The 19,126-nt window shown below is 41.4% G+C and overlaps 1 protein-coding gene across 14 annotated transcripts in view; it reads right to left on the bottom strand.

Moving 5' to 3' along the window:
* LOC143996687 (poly(rC)-binding protein 3-like) overlaps window positions 1-19,126 on the bottom strand; it is a 1,318,080-nt gene that overhangs the window by 1,159,094 nt on the left and 139,860 nt on the right. The gene's annotated exons all lie outside the window — the stretch shown is intronic.

The raw sequence follows: 19,126 nt of genomic DNA on the forward strand, positions 1-19,126 counted from the left end.
TATGTACCGTAGCACCCTATACCAAGTTACCAGTCCTTATAAGAACTTTTGTGGACCAAGCAGGTTGTGTATTAGTGTTTAGCAGACTGTACGTCAGTCCCTATACCGCTGAAGGACTGCTGCAGTATAGGGCAGCGGTCAGCAGTGGTGCACGTCAACCCTATCTATTGTGGACCGATAGCGGTCCTTACAGAACAGCAGACTGTACCGCACTCAAGCCTATGTACCGTAGCACCCTATACCAAGTTACCAGTCCTTATAAGAACTTTTGTGGAACAAGCAGGTTGTGTGTTAGTGATTAGCAGACTGTACGTCAGTCCCTATACCGCTGAAGGACTGCTGCAGTATAGGGCAGCGGTCAGCAGTGGTGCACGTCAACCCTATCTATTGTGGACCGATAGCGGTCCTTACAGAACAGCAGACTGTACCGCACTCAAGCCTATGTACCGTAGCACCCTATACCAAGTTACCAGTCCTTATAAGAACTTTTGTGGAACAAGCAGGTTGTGTGTTAGTGATTAGCAGACTGTACGTCAGTCCCTATACCGCTGAAGGACTGCTGCAGTATAGGTGAGCGGTCAGCAGTGGTGCACGTCAACCCTATCTATTGTGGACCGATAGCGGTCCTTACAGAACAGCAGACTGTACCGCACTCAAGCCTATGTACCGTAGCACCCTATACCAAGTTACCAGTCCTTATAAGAACTTTTGTGGACCAAGCAGGTTGTGTATTAGTGTTTAGCAGACTGTACGTCAGTCCCTATACCGCTGAAGGACTGCTGCAGTATAGGGCAGCGGTCAGCAGTGGTGCACGTCAACCCTATCTATTGTGGACCGATAGCGGTCCTTACAGAACAGCAGACTGTACCGCACTCAAGCCTATGTACCGTAGCACCCTATACCAAGTTACCAGTCCTTATAAGAACTTTTGTGGAACAAGCAGGTTGTGTGTTAGTGATTAGCAGACTGTACGTCAGTCCCTATACCGCTGAAGGACTGCTGCAGTATAGGTGAGCGGTCAGCAGTGGTGCACGTCAACCCTATCTATTGTGGACCGATAGCGGTCCTTACAGAACAGCAGACTGTACCGCACTCAAGCCTATGTACCGTAGCACCCTATACCAAGTTACCAGTCCTTATAAGAACTTTTGTGGAACAAGTGAGTTGTGAATGTTTAGCAGACTGCAGCAGAAGGGCAGCAGTCAAGTATAATATCCTTTCTATATTTGGAAGAAAGAATATTATACATGTACAAGCCTATTACTGTACCACTGATACCAGTCCTGAAAAGAACCTTTGTGGAACTAATAATAACAGCAAGTCTTTAAAATTACCCTCACTGCCTGACAACACTGCTTCCTTCCTGTCCCTATACAAATTGGCAAAAAAAGAGAACGATTAGTGGTTACTGGAACAGCTCTTTTGTGGACCTTGATAGTAACAGCTAATGATGATGATGATGATGATGATGATGAAAGACTAATCTGGCTGTCCCTGTAGCATACACCGTCCTTTCCCTTTCTCTAAACTAACAAAAGACACTCAGGCTGCTGCAAGAATCAGCAGCACAGCAAACCTATCAACACCTAACACCTATACCAGTCCTGAAAAGAACTTTTGTGTACCAAATAGCTAGTGGTTTATCTCTCCCTACTCCACACAGGAACCTGTCCCTATCGTAACAGAAGAAAGAATGTAAAATGGCCACCGGATCGGGTGTATTTATAGGTTAGGGGGAATGTACAAGTGTCCATGTGCTGTCATGTCTCAATTGGCTGTCCTGTATCACATGATAAACGTGTCACCAAAGGTTAAAGTTCTTGTATACATTAAACACGTAAGTCCGCCGCGGCGAACGACGGAAAAAGGCGTTCGAACGTGCGGACCGCGAATGTCGGAAATTCGCCGCGAAACGACCGCCGGGCGAACCGTTCGGCCATCACTAATGGCTGCTCCTGGTATTAAACACACATCTAAAACTATAGACCACTACAGCTAAAATTGATAGATGTATCAGTCTCGTCATATCTGACCTACAGCTAAACTGGGTGAATAGCGAGGAGCAGTAGTGCCAAGAATTAATAATCCATGTGACAGCTGGGAAAGGCAGTATTTTACCTACAATAAACCTAAAGAGAACAAGTGAAAAATGTGTTTATATAGGAATCTAAATATTTTGTACTTAAAGCAGACCTTCTCTCTAATGCCCCGTACACACGATCCGAAAATCGTATGGAAAATACCGCTTTCGAAGTGATCGTACGATAATCGGATCGTTAGTACAGAGCTTTCGAGAGCTGATTAGGACAGTTCATCCGATATTATTCTATCGGACATGCACGGAAATTTTTTTCGTACGATGCCAGATCATACGATTTTCGTTTAATCAGTACAGCTATCGTTCGAAAATGCAATACAAATGCATTACAACACGTGACATCACTTCCAATTTTTTTTTCTGTCGTGTGGGAATTTTCGTGACGTTAGTAAACTCATCAGATTCGATCTGAGATTAGCATGCAATAAAAAACGGACGATCATTCGTCCGATAATCTCATTGTGTGTATGGGGCATTACAAGTCACTGTCCCTACCCGTACTCTTGCCCCAGTGCAGTATAAAACAGATTTACATTTTTTGATGACCCCCCCCCCACTACCATTCTTGCCTAGGTGAGAATGATGTGTCCCTGTTCCCTACACCTCCTGGGATACAATGTCACATATCCCAAGAGGCTTCAGGAGCAGACACAGAGTGGCCAGTGGATGGAGCTTTACATGTCATTGTGGGCTAGTTGCCAGAACCCAGAAGAGGCAGCTGGTAAAGGAGAACAGAGATGACATTTCAGGACCTGGGCTGTGACACTTGAGCAGCGGATTTTAGTGGGACAAGTGGATCCACTGGACAGGTGAATTCATGAATTAGGACAACTCTACATAACAGGTAAGAGGGGGTTAAAAACAAAAATTGCAGGGGGTGAAGAGTTAAGTTCCTTTTCATATTTAAATGTTTTATATTATGTTTATAAATATTTTTGTAACTGCCCCCATATTTAGCTCATCTTACTTTTTCTGAGGAAGACTCTAGGCCCTGGAAGTTAGAGGTGAGGTGAACTTAAATATTACAAGTATGCACTGCCAATTGTCTCATCTCATGAGCATATGAATTCTTCTGAGAGTGCATAACTAGATCACAGAATTATGTAATTCAGAGGGTTACACACATTTACACTGGGATAGGTTCTTGATCATCGACCAGTTGACTTCATAAAACAAAGGGGATTATTTACTAAAGGAAAATCCACTTAGCACTGCAAGTGCACTTGAAAGTGCACTGAAATTGCACTTGGAAGTAAAGTTGCTGTTGATCTGAGGGGGACATGTAAGGAAAATAAAAAACAGCATTTTAGCTTGCACATGATTGGATGATGAAATCAGCAGAGCTTCCACTCATTTCAGATATACCCCTTAGATTTATAGTGAGTGCACTTCCAAGTGCACTTTCAGTGCACTTTCAAGTGCATTTGCAGTGCAACATGGATTTGCCTTTCGTAAATAACCCCCAAAGAGACAAACAAAACAAAAGCAGTTCATGAACTCTAGAACAACATTAAAACGTTGGCTCACTACCAGTAAAGCTTGTCCCATACCAGGGTTTTAAAGTCCCTGCCTGCTTCAGGGGGTTCAAAGAAGATGACAATACACCTCAGCCATGACTTACTGATGAACAGCACTCAGTTCTTCCTCACAAGTTATGTTCTTCATCACACCTCACTGACACCTGTTTAGTGTTTTCTGTCCTTTTCAGCCCTCTCCTGTAAGCAGATTGACCCATTCAGGACTATAAAAATTTCTCTGAGCATCCAAATTCTGGATCCCATATGAGGACTTAATAATTTTGGGAAACCTGCAAATTGCCTTCTCCTCTCTATCAGATCACCAGACAGAGAGGGATAAGAATGGGTGGGAGAACCCCTGAGTACTCCAACTGTACTTCCTCTCATCCCCTTAAAGGGATTACAACCCACATAATGGGGACAGATATCTGGCTTCCAGGACCCATTTCTGCTATCATGTACAGCATTCAGGTGCAAGAAAACAGTGAGGATTAACAGTATTAGTTAAGACAGGTGAGGCAGCAAAAGTCAGATCTCAGGATTGCTTTCAACTCTGACATTTAGCTTCAAGAATTGGTCAAAGTTCAGCAGTAATTGTTTGTTTTCAAACGTGAAATATAAAAAAGGAAAAGATAGGTTTGCGCTATGGAGAAAATATATGTATGTATATAAATGGAGGGGGGCTGCTCCGGATGACGTCTGATGATGAAACGCGTAGGGCGTGGCCTTAGGACGAACACAGACTCTTTCTCAGGGCTGCAGCAAACGGAGGTCTTTTGTGTGTGACGTTTTTAAACAACAATATTGTGAGTAATTTTCTTATTAATAAACTGGATTCTTTTAAAATACTACACTATGGATATTTCCCTTTCTTATTGACCTTCCAACTAATTAATTTTTGCTGAGACAAGTGAAGCATCTGGATAAGCACCGCAAAGCGACACAGGGGCTCACACTGTGAAGGCGCTTTACCCCTGCAGGGGCAGGGGATCTGTTGAGTGCAAATCCATTACTTGCACGAAAAGCGCACCGGGTTCCCGTCTTCAGAGATTAAGAGTCACCTGTGCGCCAATCACTGTTATATTTTCGGACAATTCCTATTTATTCTATTAATTTCATTATTTCAAATCTTTTATGGACATTTTCTATTGTCACTAGAATTATTATACACTTTGAGTCTGGAACATATCCGTGGATAAATGTATTGTATTCATTTTTTTTTGAGCACTAATCACTTTCACTTAAATTTTATTAAGTTATTTTTAAAAAAAATTTCACAAGCAAATATGGTATGGTGTTTTTTATATTGACACCTCCTGAATGTACACTTTTTTTCAATATAATCTAGTGGAATCAAATACTGCACAGGGGCTCTAATACCCCACACCACACAGGGGTTCTAATACCTAAATCAAATTACTTTTACCTTATTGTATTTTATGTGGTCACATAAGGTTTTATATAGTTTACTAAGCAATTAGGATTACATTTTTTGGTGGACAGGACACTGTTCACATTTTTGATGTAATACATTTTTTAATAGGACTGGTATAATTTTATAGTTAATTGATTTCCCCCTCTTAACATATAGTCTTTTGAGCATATATTGTTCTGGGTCTAGAAGGGAGTGCCATATCTACCTACATCTTTCTAACAAACGTGAAATATGCAACATTTGCATGACTTCTGTCTGTTGTCTAAGAACTGGCACTTTCTGTGAAGAAAATACATATCAGAATATCTCTGTCTCCCAGTCTAGTGCAGAGGAGAGCTACACTGTAATTAGATCTGACAATGCCATAGGCAGGCAGAGCAATGAAGAGCAGAGTAGGGCATTGGATTTAGTATACTACAATTTCTAGCAGAAACATTCTTGTTTAAATGTTTTATTGATTAAAAAAAAAAAAAAAAAAAAAAAAAAGCATAGGTTACTTGGCATATAACATGTCACAGCAGAATGACATCAGGTAATGTGCTTACAACTGCATATGACAATCATAAATAGAGCATAGAATGTCAAAATAACCTAAGGGGTAGATGCCCAGCTCAAATAAGAGCCATAACTCTTGTTAGGGGTCAGAACAATAGACATGCGAGAGCATCAAAGAATAAATAGATGGTACTGCAAGCAGATTACAGTCAATGTGTCACGGTCCCTACCGTGTATTTTGGACAGCCAGGTGTGGGTACGCCCCAAGTGGCTCTGGGTGGTATTGACTCATGACTGCAAGTAGTTGTTTCCGGTACCTTACCTCTGAGCCATACCAGTTCTATTCTGCCTGCCTTCCAGCCATGTCTAGTTTTGTATAAGTACTGTTGGCAATTCTGTTTGTACCTGTCACTCTTGGATCAGCTGTGGCAGGTTACCTAATTATCTGGGTATAAAGCATTGCTTCACTCTAAGGACTTGGTCAGTTCATTGTTTCTTGTTGCTAAAGGTTCCTGTGTTCCTGTGTTCCAAGACTGACCCCGACTACCGACCCTGGCTTGTATATCGTTTATTCTGTCTTCTGGAATCCCTGACTACGGATTTACCTGGACAATCCTTTGGCAAATTCCTGTCAAGCCTCCGTGCACAGATTCACAGCCCAGGTAGCTTATCTTTTGTTACTGTGGGCTGTGTCTATTTGCAAGGTTGAGCATACATCTCTGCAACATGGACTCCAATCTAGGTAAGCCCTTACACAAGGTGTATCCGGATAAGTATTTTGAACAAGTTGAATGAGTATTCAATAGCGATAGTATTCAATAGCAGAGATTTAATCCCTTGTGGTTCCCTAGACTGGAGGGACACTTTGGAAAGAATGTTATGGGGCAAGTAAACATTTCCTGCCATCGCTGACCACTAATGCCTCATACACACGATCAAACAATCCGGTAGAAAAGTCACGATCAAGACAATCCGCCCGTGTGTGGGCTCCGGCGGACTTTTTTTACCCAACTCGGCGGACTTGTCGCCGGACTCCTCCGCTATCTTCTGCTATTTTGCTAGCTCTTTCACTAGCGGAGGAGCCCGGATTTCTTCTTCACCGCCGCCCTCTTCTTCCGACTTCGTGGGTCTTGTCCCCATCTTCGGTTCTTCTTGCCGGGCCACCGCGCCTTCTTCTAGCTCTTCCTAGCATCCTCTGGGACTGTGACATTATAATGGGCGGGGACATCATCTGGCGATGTCTCTATATAAGTTGCCGTGCACTGCGTCCCTGCCATTGTGACCGGAGACAGCGACGAGGCAACATCTCCAGAAGAGAAAAAGAGAAGAACAGAAGACGGCGACGGTGACAGAAGACCGGGCCACCGCTTGTAAAAGAGCTAGAAGAAGTCGCGGTAGCCCGGCAAGAAGAACCGAAGAGGGGGACAAGACCACCGAAGTTGGAAGAAGAGGGCGGCGGCAAAGAAGAAAGCCGGGCTCCTCCGCTAGTGAAAGAGCTAGCAAAAGAGCAGAAGATAGCGGAGGAGTCCGGCGACAAGACCCCCAAAGAGGGAAGAAGACCCCCGGAGCTGTGCAATAAACTATTATAACCTTTGTGTGTTGTTTTTTTTTTACTTTTTTCACAGGTGAATGGGTAGGGGTACATTGTAGGGTGGGGGGCCGGGATCCGGGGGCCCCCTTAATAAAGCCCCCCCCGCCCGCAGACCCCGACAACCAACGGCCAGGTTTGTCAGGAAGAGGTCCTTGTCCTCATCAACATGGGGACAAGGTGCTTTGGTGTGGGGGGACGTGTGGCCCCCCTTCCCCAAGACACCCCCCATGTTGAGGGCACGCAGCCTGGTACGGCTCAGGAGGGGGGTGCTCGTTCGTCCCCACCCCCTTTCCTGGCCGGCCGGGTAGCGTGCTCGGATAAGGGTCTGATATGGACCTAGGGGGGACCCCCACGCCAACATTTCAGCATAGGGATTCCCCTTTAAGTCCCTACCAGGTGACGGGCCAGCGACGCCTCCTTTGCTGGCACTGGCTACTTGGAAACGCGCTCAAAATGAGCGGACTTTCTTCCACGTGTGTGGGCGAGTCCGTTCATTTCAAAAGTACGACGGATAGTCCGGTGGACTTAGTGCGTCGTATTAGTCCGCCGCAAAAGTGCTGTGTGTGGGCAGGTAGCTCGTTCAGAAAGTCCGGTGGAAAATCCGCCAGATAGTCTGCTACGTGTGTACGCGGCATACGAAGTACTGAACCATGTGCTAGTGGGTCTTTAAACTCTATAGTGGCTGGTGAGACTATCCCTGCTGAACTTTTATTTGCAATGATAGAAGTGAGTGCCCTAACAGATTATGCTTTTGCTGAACAGAAGCAGTTTATGTTGAAGATTTGTTTCTTGAGTAATAAATTGAACTTTGTTAAATAACTAGCCTTATCCTGTGTGCTTGTGATCCCAAATCCCCTGCACATTAAAACATAGTACTTGGTGAGATTCTGTAAATTTCGGGGACATATTTTTAAGAGCAAATAAAATATATTAAGAGTGCTGTAATTTTCATTTATCAAATGCTACCACAATTATCCTTTTGGAAAACTTCAAAATAAAGTCTGAACTGTGTACTAACTAACATACAAATACTGATTAGTGTTTTTAAGCTGTTAAAACATCATAATGAATAAATGTCTGGCCTCACATATAAAACCTACCTCACTCCCTTTTAAAAAAATAATATTTTAAAATTCTTAAACTGACAAAAAGTCAAATTCAACTTTAGTGCAATCATGGCAACACTGGGGGATTTCTGTATATCAGAAATGTCAGTTAGCTTGCTGCTTTTTGGAGCATTTTTTTATTACAATAGGCAAAATCTCCCACTTAGTACACAAGAAAAAACATAATGACTGGAATTCACAAGTGTTTTATCCAAACAGTAGGCGGTAAAACTGACCACAGTAAAAAACTTGAAATTACAATGGAGGATGTAAGCAAATATTGATTAGTAAGTGTGGTTTATGGGGACCTACATAGTTCATAATTCATAGTTGTGGACATGGGTGTAGTCAAACAATAGAAGCATGCCTGATGGCCCATTTAGACCCTTAGGCAGGAGCATTGTCATGTTCAAGTGCCTGCCTGATTGGGTACAAATTGATTGGATAATTTAGGTATGTCCTCATATTACATAGTTCTGGTAAATCTAAACTTGATTGTACAGATATTAACCACTTAAGGACCGGAATAATTTTCCCCTTAATGACCAGGCCATTTGTTGCGATAAGGCACTGCGTTGCTTTACTAACAATTGTGCTGTACCCAAACAAAACTGATGGCCTTTTTTCCCACAAATAGAGCTTGTTTTTGGTGGTATTTGATCAATCTCTGCATTTTTTTTTTTGCGCTATAAACAATGAAAGAGTGTAAATTAAAATATATATATATATATTTTATACATTTTGCTAAAATAAATATCCCAAAAAAATGTAAAAAAATAAATTTCCTCATCAGTTTAGGCTGATATATATTCTTCTACATATTTTTGGTAAAAGTTTTGTGTAAAAGTTAAAGCATCTACATTATGGGGAATAGATTTATGGCATTTGTATTGCATTTTATTATTTTTTACTAGTAATGGTGTCAATTTTTAGTGGGACTGTGACATTATGGCTGTCAGATTAGACACTTTTCACACAATTTTGTGACCATTGACATTTATACAGTGATCAGTGCTATAGAAATGCACTGATTACTGTGTAAATGTCACTGGAAGGGAAGGGATTAACACTAGGGGGTGATCAAGGGGTTAAATGTGCTCCCTCATGTGTGTTTCTAACTGTATGGGGGTGGGACTGAGTAGTGGAGTAGACATATCACTGTTCCTGATTAGTAGCAACAGACAATCTGTGTCTCCTTTCCTGACAGAATAGGGATGTGTGTGTCCCTGTTCTGGCTCTCATGTCCAAAAATTGTGCATGGCTGGAGAACATCGCAGCCTCTGGCCACAAGCAATGGGCCCCCCACCAGCTAGAACTGTTTAAAGGGTCGGCGTACAGCTACAGCGATTTGGGGGATCATGCCAACCTGCTGCAGTATAATGACAACAGCTGGTCGGCAAGTAGTTAAATGGTCAGATTATAATATGAATGGTGGGCCTAAACGAGATTATACAATCAGAGTGTAATATGTGTGATAAGTTTAAAGAGTGCTTCCACTTTAGTTGGTAGGAAAAAACAATCCCCCCAGGAGATCATTGTACAGTGCAAGAATTTTATTAGACTTTGTACCCTACCTGTTCTTGCATTAATCACTTCCCGACCAGCGCACGACGATGTACGTCGACAGAATGGCACGGGCAGACATATTGGCGTACAGGTACGTCCAATATTCGATGCCGCCCTGCCATCGGGAGCGCGCCGGCGGCGGCGCGCTCCCGCGCTGGTCGAGACCCCCGTGAGTCCGGTCGCGGGACCCGCGGACTCGATCGCCGCGGGCATCCCCGCGATCGTCTCACGGAGCGGCCGAATAGAGCAAATGCTGTGTAAACATTTGTCTATTCTGCCTAGCAACTAGTGACGCTGATCTCTGCTCCATGTGATTGGAGCAGAGATCAGTGTACACTAAATGAAAGCCCAACCCCCCCACAGTTAGTACCACTCCCCTAGGAACACTTAACCCCTACACTGCCACCCACTGGTTAACCCTTTCACTGCCAGTGTCATTTACACAGGAATCACTGCATTTATATAGCAGTGATTACTGTATAAATGACAATGGTCCCAAAAATGTGTCAAAAATGTCCGATGTGTCTGCCATAATGTCGCAGGCACAATAAAAATCGCTGATCGCCGCCATTACTAGTAAAAAAAAAATAATAAAAAATTATTAATAAAAATGCTATAAAACTATCCCTATTTTGTAAACGCTATAACTTTTGCGCAAACCAATCAATAATCGCTTATTGCGATTTTTTTTTACCAAAAATATGTAGAATACGTATTGGCCTAAACTGAGGGAAAAAAATGTTTTTATATATATTTTTGGGGGATATTTATTATAACAAAAAGTAAAAAATAATGCGTTTTTTTTAAAATTGTCGCTCTATTTTTGTTTATAGCGCAAAAAATAAAAACCGCAGGGGTGATCAAATACCACCAAAAGAAAGCTCTATTTGTGGGGAAAAAAAGGACATCAATTTTGTTTGGGAGCCACGTCGCACGACCACGCAATTGTCAGTTAAAGTGACGCAGTGCCGAATCGCAAAAAGTGGTCTGGTCTTTGACCAGCAAATTGGTCCGGTCTGAAAGTGGTTAAAGGAAATGCTGTTTGTTCTCATATGTCTTTTGGATATTGATTCTGAATAGGAATGACATTTTCATTATTAATCAGCTGGTGCACTTGTACGGCATAATGAGGAGAGTGGAAGGGTCAGCATTCCTTTAGAAATTATTAACTCTTGCAGACTTCTGCAAAAATCAGAGAGTCAATCACACAATCAATAAATTACATTTCTGGGGGTGAACTAAACACTGACTCTGTACAGAATTCCTCCAAGTTGCCATATTGCATTGAAGTTGAGCAGAAAATTAAAGATAAAAATCAAGATATTAAATGAAAGGTAATTTTTAAAAACATTAAATTACAATATGGCTTGTGTTGCAATTTCATATGCTATCCCCCCCCCCCCCCCGCAAAATTACAGTTACCCTTTAAGGCCACATTCATGGACTATAGCCCCATACACACTATTAAAGTTTCTGCAGATTTTTGTCTTCAGATATACCAAAACCATGTAGTGCAAGGACCTGTCTGATTTGATACAAATTAAAACTCTTAAAGTTTGATCTCATATTATATGGTTTTGGTAAATCTGAAGACAGAAATCTGCCTAAAATCGAATAGTGTGTATGGGGCTTTTGTGTTCCATTGCCATCTGCAGGAGGCCTAACACTGGATTATAGTGAGCACAGTTTTTTCTATATGTATAGAAGTATAATGAAGGTATCCTGTATTAATAACAATTATATAAATATACGGTATGTGATTACTATTCTGTTCATTTCCATGCACCCCAGTGAAAAGAAAAAAAGGAAATATCCTTGGCAGGCAAGCCCACAAAATAAGTGAGAGCCTCCTACCAGAGGAGTGGAGAAGGATATCCTTCCCCGCTCCTCTGGTAGGAGGTTCTCACTTTTTTCATTGGCTCGCCTGCTAAGGATATTTCCCTTTTTTTTTTTTTCTTCACTGGGGTGCATGGAAATGAACAGATTATTAATCACATACCGTATATACATCAGATTAGCCATTCATCGTCTATTCTTAAATGTCCATGCAGACATACATTACGTGGGTGAAACTTTACCAGAGACAAATTGGTTCAGTTGCCAATTGCTAGACAGTTCACAGAATGTTCTCACTCTATATCCCAGTTAAAATGCATGATTATACTGTAGATTACATTCCAAAAATAGTAGTGAACCATGTAGTGACTGTGGACTTAAAAAACAAGAAAAGTAATAACTAAATTATTAAGATACACTCCAGCCTTTTGTTTTATACTTGGATCTGGATGTACTTTATTTTTGTGATTGAATTTTCCATGTGATATTTGTGTATATCTTAAATGTCTACTTTTTGTAGATGTTTTCTTGATTTTTTTCATTTGATCATATTCTAATATTGTATAAAGCATTTAGCTCATTAGGAATTAGCCCAGTCTGGGTTTGTTTCTCTTTAGCTTCATTGAGCTCTTTTAATTCAGTAATTTGTTACTTACTTGCATGATTTCCAGTTCTGCTGCCAGGTATTATGTTGTGTGTTACATTGTTTCATATCTGTTCTCTTTCTGATGAAGGACTGATGTAATTAAGCACGGCACTGTAGCATAGTTTGTGAACAGGATTTATGCTACAAATAAACACTTGAGTGCTGCATTTTGAACTATTTAACCATATAACTGTTAATCGAACACCAGAAAAATCTGCATATTCTCAAAGTACATCCCAACAAAAGAAGAGGTGACTGGGATACCTTTTTCTTACAGAGTGTCAAATGATTTATACATTTTGAGATTGTAATCTTTGAGGTTTTATTAAAACAACCAATTTGACTGCTTTCTCAAATTGTAAAATTTTTTCCCCACACATACAGTATATTATTAAATGTATGTGGTTCATTTTATTTAGATTTTTTACTAATAAATCCAAAGTAATAACACAATCACTATAAAAATCTGTTCGATGTAATGTAACTAGTACTTGTAATTGACACTAGTTTTTACATTTTGTATTCATTTACTGTGTTTTGAATGTGATGTGACCCACAATGTAACACACATCATGTTCCACTGGTAACTGCTCCACCTTTATTAGCGATGGAAAAAAATAAGGGCTGACATCAACGCCCTCTGGGGAAACCTGTTGGTGGAATGTGTCAGGACTGTGTGGTGTCTTTTTTATTTGGACACCCTGTTAATTCTGCCTATGCTGAATCTTTACACTGGAAGATGTCCTCAAATTGGTCATCTTTCAGGCCTGTTACATTTTAGGATTTCATTGCCTTTATTCGAGGACTGGACATTTCCCATCCCGCCGTTTATACTGGTGCAATTTGTCATGTATTTTGACAGTTCCAAATCGCATGACAAGTTGCACCCCATTGTCAGCAATGGAACCAGCAGCGACTTTGAAAAAGGTTCCTGTACTAATTTTTTCCAATTTCATTGCAATTTGAATAGACTTCTGTTATAAACAAAGTTGCAAGCCAGAATGAAATTGCAGGTACGATTCACACTGAACTGCCGCTTTGATATCACTCTGAAGCAGCACAATTTCAAAGCCACACCAATGTGAACCAGGGCTTAGGGACTGATTTGTACATTTATTCAGTGTGGATACAGTTTCACAATGGACATTGTTAGTCATTATATCACATTCAGTTTGGACACTGGGACAATCTTGGAGATTGCTTTTTCTATACTGTCTATTTTTGCTTATCATCTAGGAATAGAGAAACCTAAATTTTGCATATAACTAATAATACACAAATAAACAGGTAAATAATTAAACACCTGTGAATGTTTGGTGAGTATCACAGTTACTACTTTATAAAAATGAGACTTAGTGAAAAAAAAATATTTCCACAACATAACATAACACAGCATAAGCCACACATATAAATCAAAGGCTTAATGGAGGAATGGACCCTAGAGTATAGAGATCAGTATACACATAAGTATGTTAAATCCACATACAGGATTAACAAATGGTCCACAGTCAACACGTCCATTGCCAGTATCTCATCAAACCACCAATGTCCACAAAATAAAGAACACTGACATAGTACAGATGATTCAAGGATGATTTATTTAAAGCACATCACATCTAAAAACATTTTCAAATCTCAACATTTTTAAAGAATAATGTTTTATTCTATGCAACATTAAGTACAGGAATAGAAAAAGTAGAAACAGTGAATTGAAAGTCCAAAAACCTTTAACATCAGACCATTACATTTCATAATGAAAATCTAAGGGACGAACAGGAAATACTTCAGCTTTCACACATGGTGAATATTGGCTGCATATCATGCAGAAAATTGGAACCTGAGATAAATGGCATAATAAGATAACTTACACTTGAGTTTGGTGTGCTGCAGAAATCCTCTCATAATCCTTAGAGTGTGTGAAACATTAGCTCAAGATTGCAATCAACACCTGAAGATTAAAGGTGTTTTTTTGTTTCACTGTGTTGTGTCTGTAACAGGTCAGGTAGGAGAGAGAGGACGGCCAATAAAGGAGTATAGTAAGGAAATTAGCAGAGAAGAAAGAAGATATCAGAGAAGGGGAAGAAAGGGGGTGGATAGGGAAATTGGGTGTTCAGGAGGAATAGACACTATGACAACAAAGTGACTAGTACTTATGGGAACAGGATGACTATCCAAACTGTTGCACAAACAGACCATCTAGTTGTATAATGTAGGAGTAGTATCTAGCATGATATTGTGTCATCGGTTCTACCAAACGCTGTATGTATTAGAGTCCAGTAAACAATTCAGCAATAGTAGGAAAATTCACTGATCACTAATGTGTAAAGATCACATTTCTTTTTTTAAGCAAGTTTTTCTTTTCCATTAATATTTTTTTTTTAAAAGAGAAAAAAATTGTGTGTGTGTATATATATATATATATATATATATATATATATATATATATAGCCCAAACCATAGCCACTAATACCAAAATACAATAGCAAACATCTTATCTAATGCCGCGTACACACGATCAAACAATCCGGTGGAAAAGTCCGGCAAACTCAAGTCCGCCAAACAATCCCCCCGTGTGTAGCCTCCGGCATACTTTTTTGACCCGACAGTACGGCGGACTTAGAATTTCGTGTTGCACATCAATCTGCCCGCCGTACTCGCATTTCGGCGGACAATCCGGCCGTGTGTATGCCAGTCCGCCATACTTTTGAAATGAGCGGACTTTTCCCGCCCGGAGAAAAGTCTGCTCATTTCGAGCGGGTCTCCAGGTAGGCGGGGCCCGCGAAGGAGACGTCGCTGGCCCCGCCGCCTGGTATGGACTTAAAGGGGAACCCCCAACGCCGAAAGAAATCGGCGTGGGGGTCCCCCCCAAGTCCACAACAGACCCTTGTCCGAGCACGCTACCCGGCCGGCCAGGAAAGGGGGGCGAGCGAGCGCCCCCCCCTCCTGAGCCGTACCAGGCCGCGTGCCCTCAACATGGGGGCTGCCTTGGGGAAGGGGGGGGGCGCGCGGCCCCCCACCCCAAAGCACCTTGTCCCCATGTTGATGAGGACAAGGGCCTCTTCCCGACAACCCTGGCCGTTGGTTGTCGGGGTATGCGGGCGGGGGGCTTATCGGAATCCGGGAGCCCCCTTTAATAAGGGGGCCCCCGGATACCGACCCCCCACCCTATGTGAATGAGTATGGGGTACAATGTACCCCTACCCATTCACCTGTAAAATAAAAGTACAAAAAAAAAACACAACACACGAGATAAAATACTTTATTGCACAGCTCTGGGGGTCTTCCGTCTTCGGGGGTCTTCTCGCCGGACTCCTCCGCTATCTTCTTGTAGCTCTTTTGCTAGCGGAGGAGTCCGGCTTTCTTCCTCGCCGCCGGCCTCTTCTCCCGACTTCGGGGGTCTTGTCCCCCTCTTCGGTTCTTCTGCCGGGCCACCGCGCCTTTTATATCTCTTTTACAGGCGGTGGCCCGGTCTTCTGTCGCCGCTGCCGCCTTCCGTTCTTCTTCTTCTTCTTCTTCTTCTTCTAAGTACGTCGGACAGACGGCTACGTGTCTACGCGGCTTAATGTTCACAGATACTGCTACCAATTCAGGAGTTTCTTCCCATAGTTTCTATATCTTTTAAAATTTGCCCACGCATCCCCTCCTTGCAGACTTTTCTCTTATTATATTATTATCATATAATTAACAAGTCTTTACCAGTCTGCATGAGTAGGCGGAAAGTAAGCCATCAATTTCTGGGCAATTGCTGGCCTAATAGAGACACCTCAACACTGCTATTTGTGTCGAAGAAGGAGGTACTTGATACTCTGTATACCCCAACACACATAGTGTAGGTAGGTTCTACCAAAATAATTATTTTCCGAATACTGAGCTTATTATATCTTCCATCTCCTCCCAATATCTATGGTTTGGGGCACCTCCAAAGTATATGAAAAAAACCTCCAGATGGATCCCCACATCTGGGACATGATGCATCTGGAGAGATAGTTTCCTTGGTGTATAGTATGCCTATTGGTTAATGAAAATCTGCATCAATTTTTGTGCCAGGGGCAAATATATTAACAGTACTGATTTTAAAATACAGTACCACTGATCATCCCTAGCTTTCCTACATCTTCTTCCTACCTTGCTCTACATGGGAGGTCCAAATCCTGTTCCAATGCCACTAAATGTATATTAGTATACAGCTTTGATTTTAACTCTTTAGTATAAGTGGCACTCATTAATATTTCGAATAAGGGGACGTTGCTCCACTCGAACCCTACTACCTTAAACTGGGCTGTCAATGTGTATCTTATCTGTAAATACTGCTAAAAACACGTATTTGAGAACCCAAACTTATCTCTCAACTCCTGAAAGGTTTTATTATTCTAGAGGAGTATAGTTGAGACAATTGCGCAATTCCCTTCTGCTTCCAGATGTTCAAGTTGCCATACTCCTCAAGCTCTGGTAAGTTTTTATTATCCCATATAGGTGCATATTTTGTGAACCCTGTGTACCGGAACAGAGAATGTATTGTATGCCACAACTTCAATAACAAGTAAATCGTAGGGTATTGCACCTCCGTCTTCAATGACCCTGCCTCTAATGCTTCCACTAATGTAGGGTGTGGTGTACAGGACAACAATGCACATGCATTGCAACATGTAATACGATCACCTAATGCACAGTCCCGTAGGTTCTGTAACTGAACCGCCAAGAAATAACTCCAAGGATGTGTCCTTTAGCAACTGCAGCCCCCTTCTCCACACCAGATCCCTGAACAGGCCATCTATCTTCCTAAACAAAGTTCCAGTAATCCATACTGGTGAGTTATGCAAGATATATGAAAGTTGGAGCCTCCACACCATCTTGATTAAACTACAATGCCCCACCATTGACAAGGCATGGCAAAAACATGTTTTACATCTTTCTTTTAATACTGTACTAAATTTTTCAGGATATATGATTTAAGCTTTGCTTTTACATTTTTCCCCAGATATTTAAAGTGCCTAGAACTATTAGGCAATGGCTATTCTAATGTATCCAACTGAAGTAAGATAGATTTCTACCAATTAACAGATAAGCTGGAGAAAAAGCTAAAGCTCTTTATTATATCCATTGTTGAAGTCAATGAATGGCCTGTATCCTCCAAAAACAAGAAAATATCATCTGCATATAGCAAAATGTTTTCCTCATCAGCCCCACTTTGAAAGCCCACTTATATTTCTTGCTGGTCTAATGGCTAAATCCAAAGGTTCCATTGCCAGGGTGAAAAGCAGGGATGACAAGGGGCACTCTGCCTTGCTCCCCAACCCAATGAGAAATAATCTGATAATCCAATATTAGTTATTACCCTCGCCTTAGGGGCACTATAGAGCAATCTCACCCACTTTGTAAATATAGGGCCAAATAATGCCAATCTGCACTGTCAAATGCTTTGTCAGTGTCGAGGGAAAGGATGGTTCTTGAACCCCTCTCCCCAAGGGAATGTGTACATTTAAAAATACTCTCCTAATATACAGGGATATTCAGGGATGTTAACCTGCAGGAATAAACCTGGATTGAGCTGGATGAATCAAGATATGAGTATCTTACTTAATCTAGAGGCCAAGACTCTTGCCAGCAATTTAAAATCTGTACAGATTAAGGAGACTGGTCTGTACGACAGGGGCTTAACCACCTCCTGCCAAAGGCCGTCATATTACGTTCTGGACTTTGAGTGAAGATATCTGAATGATGCCTGCAGCTTTATCTCAGCCAGAATGGGCAAAGGATGGCATATGAGAGATTTACCTGTTGCAATTTCACTCTCTTCTTTTGTAGGTCCGCAAAAAAATCCAGAAACCATTATATTTTGATGCTATTATATGCAATATCCTTTAAAACTCTAGTCCTTCGTAGGGTAACTTTCCTATTTTAAAATAAAAAAGCACTGGCCTTGGTAGGCCCCCTGGTGGAAATCTAACTGTGACTCTCTGAGCCCTTTCTATAGCAAATAAATGGGAAAGTGCTTCTTTTTCTTTAGCAAACAGCTAAGTCCTCCAATTTATGATTTTGCATATCAACCTTCCCCTTTAAAAGTTCAATCTCTTTCATGGGATTTATAGTGCCCTGTACTCCACTGAGTCTGCCTTTCAAAACTCCAGTGCGATCTCTCACTTTTTGCAAATCATGCCTTAGAAATAACATCTCCTTAAGACATTTTAATTGATCAATCATTTCAGCCAAGGAGGATTTACAAGCATTCACCGCAATCAATACCTCTCTTTAAGCTGGTTCTTCTACTAGTGAAACATCTAAAGTGGTAGAATGGTCATGTGCTCTCACTGCCATTGGGCCCATTTATAGTGGCAATTAAACAGAAACATAGCAAGCTCACCTTGGCTGATGAAATAACATGGAGATTAAGGGATATAGGAATCTATGAGTCCAGGACTGGATCATAGATTTGAAAGATGTGATACCAGAAAAGGGGGCATGACCACCATAGACATAACATGGAGCTTGTCAGTCCACTAAACCTCCAATACAATTGAAAGGAGGGGCAGAAAATTCTGGATAGGATTACAGGACAATGGTACCAGTGCATGAGGATTTTGTAGCTCTTTTCTTTTGCCACAAAGACAGTAAATATTCTGCTCGCCTAGATCATCATTTGAGAATTGGAGTGTGAGAGTGATTCATTATTGTGCTGCAGATCTGGGCTATGAGATGCGGGAGAGTCTCCTCCTAAAGGCTAAGAGATTAAAAGGGAGTTAAATTCCAATTTAGTAGGGAAAGTTAAAAAGGGAGGGAGTAAAATTGCAAAGTTAAAAAAATATTGCCACCATCACCCTGGTTTAAGTGGCCGATTG

This window comes from Lithobates pipiens, unplaced genomic scaffold (assembly GCF_037356315.1).
Source record: "Lithobates pipiens isolate NorthernLeopardFrog02 unplaced genomic scaffold, aLitPip1_a1.2 Scaffold_19, whole genome shotgun sequence".
In the NCBI taxonomy this organism is placed as follows: Eukaryota; Metazoa; Chordata; class Amphibia; order Anura; family Ranidae; genus Lithobates; species Lithobates pipiens.